Here is a 5,856-nt window from a genome sequence, read left to right as displayed (position 1 = left end):
GAAGCAGAGAAGACTTCAATCCTTGAAAGAACTAGTTGGGACTCCTCAACTGTCACTTCCCCTAAAGAGATCAGCAACAAAATAACACACCAAATGGCAGTGCGTTCACTCAGAGATAGAGATGGAGAGAGACAAGCAAAACTCAATACTCCCTTAGTGTCAGAAACACTCTCTACCTCCCATACAATTTCTTACACTGCTATTAACAACCGCTCCATCATTCTGTAATCTAAGTTAATGATAAAAGAAAACTGCCAAGAGTTCCTCAAGAGAGGATGGAAACAATTGGTTACAAGACAAAAGGAAGCAGAGAACGGACCAGAAAACCCAACCACTTCATTCCTGACCCTTCACACAGTGCTCCACACTTCATCTGCCACTGCAATCAAGGGGTAAAGCCTTTACATCCTTTAAAGCATGTCAGACACACCTGCCCACCCAGCCCTACGTGAAACAAAGATGTACAATTAGACCACAGTGAATTAATTTATCCTAACTGCCTTACCAGCCCTCCAGAACATTCAGACACTTCTCTTCATGGTCCTCCTGCTCAGTTACTTGCTCACACTCACTGGAAACTTGGTCATCATCGCCCTGATCTGGGCCAACAGCCGCCTCCAAACACCCATGTACTTCTTCCTCAGCAACTTGTCCTTCTTAGACATTTTATATACCTCTTCCGTGACCCCCAAGCTGCTGGACTGCCTCCTCTGGGGCAGGAGAACCATTTCCTTTGCCGGCTGCATCACCCAGACCTATTTCTTCTTTTTCCTGGGCACAGTGAGTTCATCCTGCTGGCAGGAATGTCCTATGACCGCTTCGTGGCCATCTGCAACCCCCTGCGCTACACCATCATCATGAACAGCCAGGTGTGTCTCCTGCTGGTGCTGGGGTGCTGGCTGGGGGCCTTCCTGTCTGTGCTCTGCCCCACCATCGTGGTGTCCAGGCTGCCTTACTGTGGCAGGGAGATCAGGCACTTCTTCTGTGACATCGCCCCACTGCTCCAGGTGGCTTGTATCAACACTCAGCTCATTGAGATGATCAACTTCCTCCTGTCCACCCTGGTACTCCTCACCTCGCTCTTCCTCACCATGATGTCCTACACCTACATCATATCGACCATCCTGCGCACCCTCTCTGCCCAGGGCCGCCAGAAAGCCTTCTCCACCTGTGCCTCTCACCTAATAGTTGTTTCCATCTCTTATGGTAGCAATATCTTTATGTATGTGAGGCCCAGTCAGAACCATTCCCTGGAGTTTGACAAGGTGACAGCTGCTCTTACCACCATGGTAACCCCTCTCCTGAACCCCTTCATCTACTTTAAGGAACGAGAAGGTGAAGCAAGTTTTGAAGGACTCAATTGACAAAATGAAAACCTTCTTTCATAAGAGAATTTGAAACTGCTGATTCACTTCCGGGATTGGTGAGTGCAAAAAGATACCTAAAATCCACATGGCTGAAAGGGAGCTCCAGTCTGAAGCATAGCAGAGCTGAACCATCTTTGGCAAATATCAGGGAGGCAATTTCAGAAAAGATATTCTCCTCCTCTGAACAGACCCTTTCACTCACAGACTATGATGGGGTGAACAAGGAGGAACCTGGATTTCTGCTTGGCAGTCTTCCATTTTTAACTGATATTCTTGAACTGGGTGAAATTTAGTTTTCTAATTTGTAAAGTGTTGGTGCTTTGCTTTCTTTTCTGGCTTTTTGAAGGTTTCCTGGAGAAATGATGACAAAGATGGTACTAGTGATAGTAACCATCAAGAAACAAGTCAAAGAAAGGCAACTATTTGTGATGATGAGAACAAACACTGTTTATAAGTGTTATATGATCTTGGATAGTCCAAGATCCTAGGCCTTATTCCTAACAGCCACACACTGAAAATGATGGTAAAGATAATACTGATGATCAGTGGTCCTCAAACTTTTTAAACAGGGGACCAGTTCACTGTCCCTCAGACCATTAGAGGGCCGTACCATATTTTAAAAAAAAAGTTATGAACAAATTCCTATGCACTCTGCATATATCTTATTTTGAAGTGAAGAAAAAATGGGAACAAATATAATATGTGACCCGCAGGTCACAGTTTATTAAACCATCAAGAAACAAGAGGAGCCCTGTATCTCTGGGCTGGTGCATTGAGTTTTGATGTGCATGAATGTCTCCTTGAGTCATTCAGCAGCCAGGGGTAACTGCTCTCTTCTCCACTTAGTGCTGAGGAAAGTAAGACTTAGCAACTTCCCCCAAATGTTATCTCTAGTGAATGGTAGAAATTCACAGTAGGTGTACCCACTGTAGCAGCTTATTATGCCATGAAATGTGGAGGGCAAGAAACTCAGTGGGGGACACTGAAGGTCACTTCACTCTAAAGGGATCAAAATCAGACTTGTGACATGGTGTCTGCCTGCCCCAACGAACTGCACTATCCATGCAGCAGTGAGGAGAGCGAGGGTCTGAGAAGATACTCCTTCAGAGGCAACAAGGAATCCACCTCAGACACAAACTATCATCTGAGGAACTGAGTAAAACAACATCAAGAGCAGAATGTGCGCCCCAGGGTTCATTTGGTTGTGAACAATAAAGCAAAAGGCAAATCAATCTGGTTTAACGAGAGGGCTTCTTGGTCATAGTAAACAAGAGTTTGGCCTACAGAGAGTTGGGATGTGGCTCATGTGGCAGAGCACAGGCCTTGTATGAGAGGTGTTGACTCCTGACATGACATGTCATTTGATGAAAGGACAAATGGAAGCTGAGAGAAAAAATATGAAAATTGAGAGAAGATTCATTTCTAGAAGATAACAACCTGAAACTGCCTCTGTGTCATTAACAAGCACAAACAACATATATAAATCCTGTTAGAGATTCAGTAGGTGTGAGTAAAGACACAAGGTTGAGCATGTTAATTTTATTAAATATGTTGGTGTTCATAAGAGGTGTTTATACTTCTCTTGAGTAATATTCATTTCAGATCTGCTTTTCTTTCTCGGGGAGTAAAAAGGAAGATTAGGACCACCCATAGAGATGATCAGAGTTTGCACCTGGGTCTATGAGCAGGAATCACTCTGGAAGGACAAGGAGACCACATGAAGGGCTACCCTTGGAGATAGAATGAGGGTCAGCCACATGCAAGACAAGAGCCCTACCCATTGTACTTTTTCTCCAGATCCTCACACCTGCCTTTTTTGTAATTAAAAAACAGGTAAGGGCCAAGGGTGTGAATCTATGGTATAGCATTTGCCTTACATGTGTGTTGTTCCAGTTCAATCTCAGGTAGGTACTAAAACATGAGCAATAAAGGTAATAAAATAATATCCACAAATACAATATTATAAATTAAAAATAAACAAAGTAAACAGGTGGGAGAGATAAGTCAAAGGGCTGAATGGAGACACTGGGCTGGAGGAGCAGTCTGGCTGAAGCAGTTTACCTACATAGCAAAGACAGGGGCTTTCCCAAGCACCTTTCTATGTGTCTCCCAAAAAGTAGACAGAAAGAGAAACATATCTCAAAACTATGTATGCATTTACATACATATGTATGTACTTATGTATATAAATTATATATGTAAAACTATGAATGTATGTAAAACTATGTATGTACTTCTGGAATCCTGAATACCACCACGGCTCACTCACAAGCACAAAGCCAAAAAGGGGCCCTGGGTACCTCTGCAGAAGACCCAAACACCTCCACTCCCAAAATAAATTGAGCAGTTTTTCATTCAAAACCATGGAGGCTAAAAGTCACTGGAAGGAATGGCAGAGCTGAAACACTAAGAGAATAAAAATAGTCCATAATCTGACCCTGGGGGGGAAAACCCACCTTCAGAAATGAGCTAGAAAATAAATCACTTCCAGATAAACAGCAAAAGAGGAAATGTGGTACCAGCAGGTACTTGCTACAATAACTACTTTAACAGTCCCTCAGAAAGGAAAGAAATGCTACTATTTTAATTTGAGATGTATAAATAAATTAATTAGTTATGCCAGTAAGGAAAGTATATCTATATAACTACAAGAGAGTAACTACTTAAATAAAAGTGTAAATATTAAAGTCAATATTATTATATGTGGTTTGACCATTTTTATTTCCTAATTGATTTAAAATACATATATGTAAAATTATTATAAATTTAGATTAAATAGGTGATTTATGACAAAACATAAAGGTCAAAAATGGATCTAAATGGGAGCAAAATGATGTATGCTCTTGAAGCTGATCTCAGATCAACTTGAAATATACAGATTTAATATTAACATTACAGTCAACTGCATTCCCTCGAGAGGACAATGAAAATAAACCTTACAAAATTGAGGCCAGTCTAGTCCAGTCTTTTTGGAAAACAACATGACTATCCCTTTAGAAAATAGACATTGAGCTCCCATATGATCCAGCATATCCTAGGGATATGATCTAGGAGTATACAATACATTAATGCCCTCTGCACTCCCATGTTCATAGCAGCACTATTTACAAAATCCAGAACCTGGAAACAACCCAGACTCCCAAAAACAGATGAGTGGCTAAAGAAGCTGTGGTATATCTGTACAATGGAATACTATGCAGCTATTACAAGAAATGAAGTCACGAAATTTGCTTATACATGGATGGATTTAGAATTGGAGGGGGCCGAAGAGATAGCACAGCAGTAAGGCATTTGCCTTAGATGCAGAAGGATGGTGGTTCGAATCCCAGCATCCCATATGGTCCCCCGAGCCTGCCAGGAGGGATTTCTGAGCATAGAGCCAGGAGTAACCCCTGAGCACAGCCAGGTGTGACCCAAAAACCAAAAAAAAAAAAAAAAAAAAAAAAGAAAGAAAAAAAAAAGAAAAGAAAAATAAAAGAAAGAAATCAGGGAGAGAGAGATAAGTACAGAATAATCTCACTCATGTGGAATTTAAGAAAAATAAAAGACAGTCTAATAATAACACCCAGAGACAATAGAGATGAGAGCTGGAAGGATCAGTCCATGACAAGAAGTTGATAACAAAGAGTGGTAAGTGCAGATAGAGAAATAAATACACTTACAGCTACCAAGATGATAGAGAGAGAAATACAATGCCTGTCTTGAAGACAAGCAGAGGCTGGAGGGAGGTAGGAAAAGGGGGGACAATGGTGGCAGAAAAATTGCACTGGTGAAGGGGAGTGTGCATTTTATAGTTGAAACACAATTATGAACATCTTTGTGACCATTTGTGCTTAAATAAAGAAATCATTTTTAAAAAAAGAACTTGTAATTTCCAATAATTTAAAAAAATTGAGACCAGAGTGATAGTACAGCTATTCAGATCTTTGGATTCCTGTCAAAGAACTGAAAAGAGCAGAGAAGGAAGAGACAGAGGTATGAGTGAGACCCCTGAGAATGTTAGTGATCGAGGAATCCCTGGGAATGTGCTGAAGGGGCCATTGCACACACATGGACAGACTGGGGGCAACACTTAGCATCCACTTAAACAAATCCAAATCTATATTGCAGGAAGTTACTAATGTTACATTTTCTTTAATGCCTAAGTAGCTGAACCCTATCGCAATACCTTTAGAAACAAACTGCAAATCTGCAAACCCAGTGCTCACCACAACCAACTCTGAAGTCATTGAAACAATAGCAAAAGACGGGGGAGTGAGAGGGAGAAATTAATTAAATCAAACTTTAAATTTTTCAACTTGTTAATCCCTGAGGCTCTAAAGTAGGCTCTAAGTTTATCTTCAAAGAAGCACCCAAGAGGGGGCCCCCAAACGGTCTTAACTTTTTAACTCTGATTAGTTCCTCCAAATTCAACATTCTATGATTGCAAAACGAATCATTAATATTGTATGCACTGTCCCAGGAGCCATTCTGCAGATAAACAATATAA

At 41.1% G+C, this 5,856-nt stretch overlaps 1 pseudogene; it reads left to right on the top strand.

Moving 5' to 3' along the window:
- The first annotated feature begins 459 nt into the window (after window positions 1-459).
- LOC126015797 (olfactory receptor 6M1-like) lies at window positions 460-1,398 on the top strand (annotated as a pseudogene).
- The last annotated feature ends 4,458 nt before the right edge of the window (window positions 1,399-5,856 follow it).

This window comes from Suncus etruscus, chromosome 8, assembly GCF_024139225.1.
Source record: "Suncus etruscus isolate mSunEtr1 chromosome 8, mSunEtr1.pri.cur, whole genome shotgun sequence".
Taxonomy (NCBI): domain Eukaryota; kingdom Metazoa; phylum Chordata; class Mammalia; order Eulipotyphla; family Soricidae; genus Suncus; species Suncus etruscus.
The sequence above is the reverse complement of the archived record's forward strand: the minus strand, read 5'-3'. Positions and strand labels throughout refer to the sequence as shown.